Source organism: Rattus norvegicus, chromosome 17 (assembly GCF_036323735.1).
Source record: "Rattus norvegicus strain BN/NHsdMcwi chromosome 17, GRCr8, whole genome shotgun sequence".
NCBI classification, from domain to species: Eukaryota; Metazoa; Chordata; class Mammalia; order Rodentia; family Muridae; genus Rattus; species Rattus norvegicus.
In genome coordinates this window covers 65,936,979-65,950,000 of record NC_086035.1, presented here as the reverse complement: position 1 = coordinate 65,950,000, position 13,022 = coordinate 65,936,979, and the positions used below count along the sequence as shown (strand labels likewise).

Genomic DNA, 13,022 nt, shown 5'->3' with positions numbered 1-13,022 from the left:
GCAAAGGGAGGGGAGAGGGAGAAGGAGAGAGAGAGAGAGGGAGAGGGAGAGGAAGGAGAGGGAGAGGGAGAGGGAGAGGGAGAGGGAGAGGGAGAGGGAGAGGGAGAGGAAGAAGGAAAGGGAGAGGGCCTTCTTCCATGTTCTTTACATAGGCTGATAGCTGAAGGTATAGTCCAGATTAAAAGTAGATCTTCCTGGGGGATGTTGGCCTGGAAACCGGGAAAGGGAATAACACTCGAAATGTAAATAAGAAATACTCAAGTTAATAAAAAAATTAATAAAAAAAATAATTAAGCCAGAAAAAAAAAGTAGATCTTCCCAAGTTAGAAGTGGATGTTCCTACTTCAAATAATTAGGGAAAAAGTCCTGCACAGGTATGCCTGTGGGTTTCAATTGATTCCAAGTATGATCAAGTTAACAGCGAAGAATAGCCATCAAACTGTCTGTCTCCACTTCTTAGCCGGCACCATGTGAGAAGACAGCAGTGAAGGTTCCGCTGCCATTGACTGACCCATTCCAGACACCATACCCTCCCTGATGGACAGAGTCTTTGCAACTAGGAACCCAAAGGAATCCCTCTTCTTTTGCTTCTGTTAGGTATTTGGCCACAGTGGTAAGAAGAGTAATACATGTAGGGTTTTTCTGTTTGTTTGTTTTGTTTTGTTTTCTGGAATCACATAGTAAGAGTTTTGGTTTCTTGAAAAGCCCAGTCATATCATGTAAACATGTTTTGTTTTAATTCCAGGTGTGGGATATGGGACTGCTTTAGATTGTCCACAGCAGCAGACTATTTGCCTCATGCATGTTCTGTCAGGGGTATGATTACTCCAGTTGAGGAGAGTTTAATTCTGGGGACTCTAGAGAGGGTTTAAACAGACCATGGCTGTCTTCTCCTTCATCAGGTCTGAAGACCACCCTTCCGACTCATTCTCAGGGGCGGCAGTGTCGCTTGAAACAGAACCGGCATCCACCAAGTCCCAGGATGCTCTAGTAACTATTTTGTGTTCTGTGGTGGTGTTTATGAGTGCCTTCCTTTGTCTTTACTTTATTATTTTATTCATTCATTCACTTATTTTATGTGAATGAATTTTATGAATATACTGAGCTGTCTTCAGACACACCAAAGGAGGGCATCAGATCCCATTACAGATGGTTGTGAGCCACCATGTGGTTGCTGGGAACTAAACTCAGGACCTTTGGAAGAGCAGTCAGTGCTTTTAACCACTGAGGCATCTCTCCAGCTTTTTATCTTTTCATGAGCATCATCATCTACTCAAAAGATATGTGTACTCTCCAGGGAAGAAGTTTCTTCTATCATCCAGTTTTTACCAGAAAGAATACTCAAGGGACACAACTCCCTCACACATTGTTTTCCTTATTTCTCTTGAGAGTCAACAGACTTTGTAAGGTCAGTGTTGGGTACCTCCACTGCCCCATGGGTATCTGATGAAAGATCTAAGGGGTCTTTCATTTCTTTGACTTAGATGTCCTTTACTGTTTTGGCTACCTACTCTGCCTCCTGCCTCCTTCTGCTCTTGCCTCTGCCTGTTTGTCAAGTGGTGGAGAGAAAAGAGATGAGAAGAAGAAGCAGGAGATATCCTGAGTAGGAATCCTTGGAATTGCCCCCAAGGAACTCCACTAATCAGCAGGAAGTAGTCTAAAAAGAACTCAATGCCCCCTTTCTCCTCTAACCTTCCTTCTCTATTACTTAGTGTTGGGGGGTGGGGGGTTGGGAGGGATTGAGGTGGAGAAGGATGATAGATATAAGAACCCAAATAAAATAAAAACAGAAAAATATGTCAACAGAATTATTCTCTTAATTTTAAATATTTCAGAATACCATGCTTGTCTGAAATCATTTCCAAAATTCTGAAATTATTTTCAGCCTTCAATTATTCCTTATAAAACATAGTTTCTGGAATTTTTCTTTTACTCCTATCTCAACCCACTACTATTTGTCCAAAGTCTCTCTTAAAATAAAGCACTAAAATAAAAAGAGATAGTCAGATCTAGACAGAGACCGACTGGAAGACTGGAGTTAATGGCATAGCCATTGTTCTATGAAATACTTAAGTTGAAGATGGCATCTATTGTCTCTTCAGACATTATAGCGCTAATATGCAATCAATTTTCATCTAAACTAGAACTCACTGTCCCTCTGTCCCACTGTCCCTCACTTCCTCCTGTTACCAGAGGACCCATTTCTACTCCTATCACATAGTTCAGGAAAAAAATAGCTAGTGCTCGGTCACATCATTCTATCAGCCATCTTTTTAAGTCAAAAGATTTCAGCCTTTGGAGACGTGATCAACAAACCAAGCAGAGTGGTCAGATGCCGAGTGAGCGTGTCAGAGTTATGGCTTCTGACTGGCAAGACAGTGTTTGTCCCCAGGGACTTGTTTTTGTGTGCGTTCGTTAGAAGGAACCCCTTTAAATGCTCTTTCTACATCTCTGTTTAAGGTGGCTTCATGTGATAGAACCAGTTCACACTAATGGGAGGAGAGGCTAAGGGAATTAGTGAGAAGTCAACAGATTTTCAAAATTATGCTAAACCAGACTTGCTAAGTAGAAGAATATATGTAAATCAGTCTCTAAGGAACTACCTTAATTGTGGTGCACATTATTTGCATATTATATCAGAGATCTTTGACCTCAGTTTGATCGTCAGGAACATTCTTGCCTAGAAAGTCTTTTTATTAGCTCAAAAGCACACCACAACTTGAGCCCAGTGTGATTGTTACAAACTACAAATTATCAGGTTTCAAGTTAATGAAGTTTCTCATGGCATTAGGATTGTAGGGTCTCAGAGGCAGGAGGAATGTTAGTGGATATTGAATTCAATTTTCTATCCATTTCTAGAAGTCTATGTATTGTGTTTTATAAAAATAAAGAGAAGGAATATGTTTGGTGGAGGTATGGTAAAGTGTGGGGGAGGGGTGCCTCTTCGGGCCCATGCTGTGACATCCCTTGCCCTTGAGGGACCAGCCCCTGTATATTATACTATAGAATAGAGTCTACTCAGGGCATGAGGAGGGGAGTTGAGAGAGTAGAGACAGAGAAAGGCAGAGAGAGAGAGGGAGAGAGAGAGAGAGAGAGAGAGAGAGAGAGAGAGAGAGAGAGGAGGGGGCAAGTAGCCCCTCATTTTGTAGTGAGTCAGGCACACCTGGCTGTTGCCAGGTAACTGTGGGGCGGAGCCTAGACCAAATGCCAACACTATGGTTGAATATTTTCTGAGCAAGAAATACCTATATGAAGACACAACATAGTACGTTTAAAATTTGCTCTAGAAAAATAGGAGAAACACTTGTCAATGGGGAAAAAATTCGGATTATAGGCTTTATGAGCTCCATACTCTAAAAAGACACATGATCTTTTAAAAAAATGAATGAAAATAAATGTTTCTTATGGTAAAACTCTTCAAAACAAGTGCTGGCTGAGTATTTGAATCCACAGCCCCTTGCTGTATAGAAAAAGTAAGCGGTAGCACTGTCATGCTCCTTACCCCAGGGACCATACCACACCATCTATAAGAGTCCAAGCTAAGGAACTGAGTATTTTCGCCAAAAAGAGTGGAGGAAGGAATGTTTCACGGGCAAAAAAAAAAAAAAGCTGTCACCAGAAGGAAATTAAACAAAAACAGTCACACAGAATTCTCTAGAAGCATCCCCAAAGATTACCATATTTCTGTACAAGGCAGCATTCTGACTGATCTTGTCCTTAGGGAGGGTCCAGGTATATCAGGTGAACGCAGTAGCCTGCTTGTCCATCAGTGGGCCCTACCTAGCACAAGGAAGCCACTCTTAAACATTACAGGGTCCAGGAAAAGGAAAGGATAAAGCGACATGGAAAAAGTCAGCAGGGGAAGACCCTGGGAGAGAAGTGCGAAGTGCGATGTGACCAGCCCTGAATGAATACTTCTGTTCTTTTTATTTGGGGTAGCATCTATTTCACATAATGGGGTGTTAGCTGTCCTCTGCCAGCTGCCTCTCTGAAACGAGTGCATTTATGCTTACACACAGACACCCACATAGGCACATACATCCCAGCCACTGCGTGTTATAAATATTTGGTTGTTCAGTTTGTATCCATGTAAACATTATGCGGTAGATTATGATTTCTTTCTTGTATATTCTTTTCTTCTGGAAGAGAAATACCATTTCTGTCAGTTGATACCTTTCTGGGAGTCTACATTCCTAAATTTTACCAGGAATATCAGTTTTCTCTTATTACATATAGATACTTTAGGGACTCTGCCTAGCTTGTATCTGTAGTGTTGGTCTCTTGAACCTCTGTCTTCTGGTTTCTTCTGAACTACATTTTCTAGGTCCATCCTAACAATCCAAAGCACTGCTCTCTCCTCTTCCCCATGTTAGACTAACACATTCTTTCCTGAGCCCACTGTCCTTTCTCCACCTATCCATTACGAATATATTCTTGGCAAACTTCCCATGAAAAGGTACATAGGACGTATCTTAGTTAGGCTTTTACTACTATGAATAGACACCATGACTAAGGCAAGTCTTATAAAGGATAACATTTAATTGGGGCTGGTTTACAAGTTCAGAGGTTCAGTCCATTATCATCAAGGCAGGAACATGGTAGCATCCAGGCAGGCATGGTGCAGGAGGAGCTGAGAGTTCTACATCTTCATCTGAAGGCTGCTAGCAGAAGACTGACTTCCAGGCAGCTAGGATGAGGATCTTAAAGTCCACACCCACAGTGACACACCTACTCCAACAGGGCAATACCTTCTCATATTGCCGCTCTCTGGACTGAGCATATACAAACCATCACAGAAGGTAAATACTTATTAGCAATTTGGCTAAATAATAAATTTTGGATGGTATGATGATACACACTTTTAATCCCAATACTTAGGGGATGAGGCAGGAGGATTCTGAATTCAAGCTAACTTAGGCCATGTAGTAAGTTTCTGCCTTGTAAAAATGTAAAATGGAGAAGAGAAGGAGGAGCAGACTATTTATATGGAGGGTCTTCGAGAATCATGAACGGGAAGGGTGTGTGTAGCCTGTTCGAGGGTCTCAGAAACTTTGTGGAACAGGAATGAATGAGCACCACTGTCTTCTGTCCTTGGGAGGCTCCACTGGGCCAATATGGCAAGTGGAGAAACTCATAGATAAGGGTGGACCTCTTGGTGTGGCGCTATTTCAGAGTCTTCTGGACATGCGTACCACCAGTAGTCATGAAAGGGGAGGACCCAGTCTGGAAAGGGAGGAAATTCTGTGAGAAAGAAGGCATGTGGATATGGATCACAACCCATTAAGAGTAAGTGTTCTATCTCTACTTCTGGATAGAAACAGTCCCTTCAGGGAGAATCAAGAAGGCTCACAAGACTCAAGAGACTCAAAAGAAACAAGACTCATGAGGTCCCTTCCCAGGGTTATAGGACCTGTAAAATGGCGGGGCCAAGACTCTTGGTATTGTAGCTGCCTGCAAGCTGCATGGAGGACTGCCATGATGCAACCCAGCCAAGCTGGTCGTGTGGTATGTGGAGTCTTTGCTATGGGCTGTCCTTTCTCTCATTATTGAGCGTGGACACCAGATGTGCATTCAGCCTGATCTGGTTCCTACCACTTCTTGTCTGGGTAAGTGCCCACGTCTCAGAGGCTCAGCCTGGGAGGCCGAGGATATAGAGTGGGGAGAGGACAAACTGGCTTGCTGTCACTTTTCCTTGTCCATGTGTCTACACTAGAGGTGAGTGGGTATTTTGCAATGTTTCTTCCCAGGACATCCAGTAAGCCCTCTCTCCCATGGCGGTGACTTATCCTTTCCATTCCCTTTCAAGAGCCGCCTACTCTGGCCAATCCCCACTCCCCTGCCACAGCCACGGCCATTGCCTCATGAGAGCTTCCTCTCCCCTGCAGCCTCAGCCTCTGCCACTGTCAACACAGCCTGGAAGCTGTTCTGGTCTCTTTGGAAACACTTTTGTTCGTTATAGTGTCCACAGCACTGTCCTCGCTGGCACCTGGAAACTAGGAGTCACTCTGAGTTTGGACCTTGAACCCTGTGTTCTGTAGCCCATGCCCTTTAACCTTGACTTAGCTTTTGACCTCTACTTATCTATTAACCAGGCCTCTGTTTTCCACCAGTGAGTTCCAGTTCCCATTACCACAAAGTGAATATTTACTGCAAAAATATTTGACATTCTGGCTCCTGACATTTCATCTATCCGGCTCTTAAACCTAAGATTCTTGGAGCTTGTGCTTCCATCGAAACATGTATTTTTTTTTAATTTTTAGAAAAGAAATTACTATTATTGAAATTCTCTGTAAAACTTAACATGACTTAATGTCTACTCAAAAACTTTTGGCTAAGAGTCAGGTTTATATGACCAAGTCATTCCTCTGTTATTAGGAAGAACTGGTATTATGAATTCCAAAAGGGTCCAAATCCAGTGACACTCAATTCTCTTATATAAAGTGGCACAGTATTACATGAATCCTAGGCACATCCTCTTGTAAACATATACATCTCTCTTTACATCTGCATATCCAGTGCAGGGGTCAGTGCTGTGTAAGCAGTTGTTACATTGTATTTAGAGAATAAGAACAAAGAAAAGTATCTGTACATGTTAGTTATCTTGTTGTTAATCTTTTTGATGCATAACCGGTGGACTGAGGACCACAATGATACAGAAGGCCACTACATCTGACATCTATGTTTCCCTTTCCTTAGAGCCCTTTTGTGTTTTCTCTGATATCGACATCATGCACATCTTTTCTTCCTCATTGGGTGAAATTAAGGAATCCTAGGTGATTCGTTGCCTTTCTGTTTCCCAAGTTTCCATTCAGGCACCAGAGGATTTGCCGTGTTGCACTATGTCTAAGAGCTACCAGAGGACTCGCACATCCCAGACCTCACACTGGAAGTTCTGGTTCTGCACATCTGAGACAAGGCCCGTCCACAAGCATTCTGTCAATTCCCCATGTACTCAGAGCACACACTGGGAAACAGTAACTTGGTGAGAAATAACAAAAAAAGAAGGTGAGATGAGAAGGAAGGTCGGTCTGGGGAAGGAGGCTGGCGGTAAAATATTTGATTGGCATGAGCCAAACCTTAGGGTTTGATCTGGGTCCAGAGCTGAGAGGATGGAAGGAAGGAATCTCTCTAGTAACCAAGGCTGTGTGGCTTTGACTCGCTTTTCTCTTTCCTCCCCTATTTAGCTAATACTATTAAAATTGGAACTAGTGTTGATGATTCAAGTTGATAATGATGGTCTGGACTTACTGGATACCTAGTGATAGAGAGAGAGAATGACGTGGTACCCAGTGATAGAGTGAGGGGCATGGAGGAAAGGAGCATGGACTGCGGTTGTATGGGATGCAGCAATGGAGAAGCTACCCAGTAGATCATGGCCCAAGCTCAGTCTACCCACTGACATACCATTGGCCTAATTTCAGATGCAGTGCCACTCCTGGCACTCATCGGCAGGTTGGGAAATGAGGCCTTTTCCCTGGGTGCCCAGTAACACAGCCAAAAGGCAAGGCCCTTAAGTGAAATTATTATGGGGTTGGTAGTGAGATATCTACATCCCAGGCAGCGAACATGGAAGAACGGAGGCTTCGATTACTGTAAGTCTTCTATCGATGATTTCTGAAGAAGAATTTCGAGCAACCGGGCCTGATGAGTGAAAGGAGGGCTACTGTTGAGCGAATTAGTCCATGCATTATCTAGTAGACACGGCTAACCTTATGGGAAATGAACACCAGCAGTCCAGTCTGACCTAAAGAGCCTGAAAGCTGTCGGCCCCATCTTTACAACAAGAAAAAGACTTAAGTGAACAGAGACCACAGCAGTTCTTCTGCGACAAATGAAAACCCCCAAACCCAAAAGGCAAGGGAGTTTCAAGAAGTGTAGCTGCCTGGAGCAGGTCTGCTAGTAGGAAGACTGAACTTTATCTGGAAAGTGCTGGAGGCTCAGAACAGAAAGACAGACAGACAGACAGACAGACAGACAGACACACACACACACACACACACACACACACACACACACACATACACCAAAGTAGAAATTCTTGTCCGATAAAATTATCCTTTAAGAATGAAGGATAAAAACTTCCCCCATCCAAAGATAGTTGAGAGAATATGTTGCTAACAGACCTGCTTTGCCAAAAAAGAAGAGGCAGAGGAGGAGGAAGGGGAGGAGGAGGAGAAAGAGGAAGTGGAGGAGGAGGAGAGAAAGAAAGGGGGAAAAGAATAGTAAATATTATTCTGAATACTTAAAGTAACAATGTAGTAGAATATGACAGCTCATACACGGTGCAGACTGGCTCTTTAGACTGGATGAGGAGACCTCTCTTGTAGGACCACCGATGAGTTGGCACAGTACTATTTGTGAATGGGCTTACATTAGCTGTGAATGTCTTTCGTAAACTTGAGAGTAACAGACAAAAATAAAAAAATAATTCAAAAGGGTATTGACATGTTAAGAGGAGAAAATCTTAGTTTTATAATTAGAGCTCAAATAAAGCAGAGAGGGAGTGCAAAACAAGAAGAAAGCATGGGGCTTGGGAAGTGTTTGCTGGATACAGGGCTTGCTTGGTAAACGTGAAGACTGGATTTCAGATCTTCAGCACCCGTGTAAATCCCAGGCCGGAGTTATGGTCTGCCTGCAGCCCAGTTAGGGATGGGGAAGAAGGGGTGAGGAAGATGGAGACATGAGATCTCCAGAACGAGATAGCTGGCCAGACTAATGGAATCAGCCAATTCTGGGTTTAAGTGAGAAGTCCTGTCTCAGTATATAAGATGAGATCAATCAAGGAAGATAGTTGACATTGGTGTCTGGCTCCTACGACACACGCACAAGAGCCCACTCACATAGTAACACCCATACATTCACACACACACACACACACACACACACACACACACACACACACACACACACATGCAAAATGAAAAAATAATAATGTCAATAAATAGAAAGCATAATAAATATTAAGCCAACTGTATCAATAAAGAATATCCCATGCAACTTAAGAGAGGTAAACACGGAGAAAGCAACAATGAGTCAGAAACAGGAGACCTGGGGTGTGACCCTGAGTCTGCCACCAGGGGGTTTAGCCACTCCAGCTCAGGGCATCACAGGAGTTTGTCCCTCCCCATCCCCTGCTCTGACCCTATCACTCAGTGTGTATGGTTGCAATGTTGCAGAAGGATGTGCTCAGATACAATCAGAAGACAGATCTGTGCTATCCTCATCGATCTGTTCTGGACAGACTCTGCTCACGTCACGAGTTTGGGGCGAGTCTGGCAGCTTCGCTAGATGCTGCTTCTTTCCCTTTCTGACTTTGTCCCACCAACCTAGACAAGGGCTCTTGTCTTACCCTCACATCTCCCGCTGTGGGATGGAGTTGAGTAAACAGTCCTTGCCAGTTGAGATGTCCTCCAGTCATCTGAGTAATATTCTCAGGATCTCATCGTTTTTGCTGCCTTCCCAAGGCTATGTATGTATGGTGAAAACCTCAGGAGCTGACTAGGCCATTGGAGCATTTCCTAAGAGCCAGGGCCCCAGGCAGCTCTTCCTGTGGTGCCTTTTCAGTGGAGTAGGCTCCTGTCATGGGACTCATTTGAACAAACCTGCTGCCGGCTGGCTGCTTTGTATAAACAAATTGCCAGCTGCTGCTGAATTCATCGTCACAGGCTGAGGAATGGAACCCGTTTTGCCTACCTCAAGATATTTCTTAGACACTATCAGACTTCCTTTGAAGGCTTTCTCCATAAAATCTCTGCTTCTTTTCGCATTCTTTGTTTTCTGAGTGCCCTTCTTTCCCACACTTGTCCTTACACATCGTCCTTCTCTAGCCGCCCACGGTATCAGGATTTAGAGTTATTATCAGCCCGCATTTCCACTGACCTTGGCTTTGCTTTTCCTTAGTGTTCCGTGCTTAATCTACCACCGTTCCTCATCATCTACCGTGCCCTGGAGTGCGGTATTTACCTACAAAACTAAGCAAAAGTTGACCTCTAAGAATACTTCCAAACCACCTTAGCTTTTCAAAGACAATATGATGTACTAATCCTTTAAGAAGGACTTTTTTTTTTTTTAGACAGAATCTCATGTAGTGCAACTTAACCTTAACCTCAAGGCCACTCTGTAGTGAACTCCTGATCCTCCTGCCTGAGGCTCCCAAGTACTGTGATTACAGGGCCATGCAGCTGCAGCTGGTTTATGCAGTGCTAGGGCTTTGTGTATGCTAGGCAATCATTCTGCTAAGGTAAGCTCTATCCCAGTCCCAGAAAGAACACTTCAGTGTCGCATGGCCTTCTACAGGTGTTCAGGAGAATACCAGCAAACAGCTGAGCCTGCTGAACGGACACTGGAGGCTGAACAGCTACTCTGAGGGAACATCAGAAACCAGGACATAGAAAGGCAGACAACAGCCTGAGTCACGGCAGACGGGATGCTCCTTGCTACACACCACAGTCTGTCCAGCCAGTCAGCACGCTGAGGCCATGTAACCAAATGGCCGGTCAAATGCTGCCCACAGGTTAGCTGTCACTGAACAAAGAGAACGGTTGTAATCTTCCATCAGCACACAGGCTGGTGTCTGGGATTCTCAGGGATCATTGTCGAACAGTCCTCTCTGCATTCCTTTCTTTCCACACCACTGAAACAGCAGTGGGCAAATGTACCAGGACATCCTACTTGCCAAATCCCAGGGATTTCTGAAAGTTCTGATCTTACTTAGTATTGGTTTCGCTTTAGTGCTGTGGTCACATCTGACCAATCTGTCTTCTTCCTTCCGTGAGAGCACCCTATGTCGGTTCCTGGGGAAATTCTGGCAGCGTCTGGGATAGTCAATCTGTTTTATCTACCTGTACATTTTAAAGCGCAGATGCTCCCGGCAGCCTGTGTTTAGTTGTCTGTTCTTACCTCACGCTCCTTGTGGCTATCATCTGTACCTGAATAACTTATAATTTCAGAACTGGAAAGGCGGCTTCCTGGGAGCATGAACGCTGGCACACAGCTATCACTCCATTTAAAGCCTTTGCTAACTGTTCCTGCATTTTGAATAATGGCTCTACCATCCACCATTTTCCACGTTTCTAATATCTTTATATACAAAGAACTCGCAACAAAATAAAAATTTTCCCGACTCCAACGGGAAAATAGGCAAAACAGTTCAGGTTAAGTCCGAAGAAACATTTGTCGCCATCCACGACCACCATAAAAATGTCAGTGAGATGCTTTTCCTTTTCAGTTAATGGAAACCCTACAGCAGGATCACACTGTGTTTGGGGGGCAAGGATGGGAGCTTCAAGGAAACGGCTACTTTCAAGGCTGGTGAGCTCTTAATTAGCGCAACTTTGCTAAAGTATACCAGTGGAGACACACCAATTTCATTGGCTGCCTAACTTATAACCTAGTAATTTGACTCCCAGGAATGTTCCTTGTAAAAGTAATTATGAGTGTGCACAGAGGTATATTTACAAGGACACTTGTCAAAGCACCAATTCCAATGCTAGCATCTTACGATAAGGAATTGTTTACTGAACTATAGTTCATGCAGACCCTTGCCCACTCGGTATGTTGAGGGATACAAAATGGTGAATTTCACATACAGAAGGGGAAAACTACTCTACAAAACCTAATCCGTCCATCATAATGCCTTTTTAATCACATTCACGTTACTAGAAGTACATATACAGACAAGCTGTTATTTCTTGGTGGGGGGAATATGGAAAATGTTTATTTTCTACTTTGGCCTTGTCTATAGCTTCCATTTTAGTGGCCCAAAACTGTGGATGCATGACTTCTACATGCAGAGAAATCCGGTTCTGAGCCAAGTCTGGTGGTGTGAACCTGTCATCCTAGTGTTTGAGAAGCTAAACAGGAGGATTATGAGTTCGAGGCCAACCTGGGCAACATAGAGAAACACTGGAGGGTAGATTAGGGAAAGGAATGGGACCAGGAAGAGGAAAGAAGGGGCATAGGAAGTAGACGAGAAACAAAGGGAAAGAAAAGGGAGGATTCAAACCAGAGACAGTCTGGGTATTCAGAAAATGTAGGCAGGGGCATAGCTACTTGAAGGCCAGCTTGGACTGTATAGGGAGACCTTGCAGAGAGGGAGAGCGGTGGACCAGGAGAAGCACTAGTCGTGGTTGATGCCAGAAGCCAAGAGGATCTGAACAGAGGGGTGGAGTGAGTAAGACTGGAAGATGGACTTCGGGTTTTAGTTTCAATTCTAACTTGGAGTTATTCTCATTAAGGATGAAAGAAGATGAAGCAACAACACACGGGCTTCACGCTAAACCAAAAACGTGAATAGCAGGAGGCAGAACAGATGAGCTCTTCTATTGTGTGTGCCATGCAGCTGTGTTCTAGGACCTTCTTTGTTATTTCCCTCCCAAATAACAATCACCTAGGAGGTTTTCTTCTCCTTTTCCTTGCCCTCAATGCCATCCTCCACCCTGGCCTCAGAGGAGACCGTCCTATTGGCTAGTGGGCCTGTGATTTTAGCCGAAGAGGGAGGCAGCCTGGAGTCTTCTACCTCACAGACTGAAGGAAGGAACATACTGTTTGGAACCTGCTGAGTTTAGACTGAACAAAATTACAAGGTAAAGACATGGGCAGCCTTTACCTGCTTGAGACTCTTGGATGTAGGTGTAGCCTTGGGCACACAGATGGGAGCCGATAAGTACTCGGCTAACATAACTATGTAGTTTGTAGTTTGTGGTACGAGGCAAGCTCCAAGCTGCCATTATACCTAGCTGGAGGGTTTGGTGCCTGTGTAATTTGATTTAATCCATCAGAGTTCATGGGGTCATTAACAGTTCGGGAGTAGAAAGGCTGTCTGAGTCAGCTCCTGGAGCAGCTCTACAGAGAAGGCGCCAGTTGGGTGGGTAGACCAGAAACCTGGCTCAGAGCCTCCTCTCCTGCAGAGCGGTGTGTACTTTCTCCTTTCCTCCAAGTGCTGCTTGTCAGGCACCAGTGTATACAAAGTGAGGGATGCATATTTGAAGGACCAGCTTGGGCAGAGAAGTCTCAGGCAGCTG

General features: G+C 44.2%; 1 long non-coding RNA gene across 1 annotated transcript; it reads left to right on the top strand.

The window, feature by feature from the left end:
• The first annotated feature begins 5,763 nt into the window (after nt 1-5,763).
• LOC120097870 (uncharacterized) lies at nt 5,764-10,873 on the top strand. The gene is made up of 2 exons (XR_005495708.2): nt 5,764-7,005; nt 10,297-10,873. It is a non-coding gene; the product is annotated as an uncharacterized LOC120097870 (long non-coding RNA).
• The last annotated feature ends 2,149 nt before the right edge of the window (nt 10,874-13,022 follow it).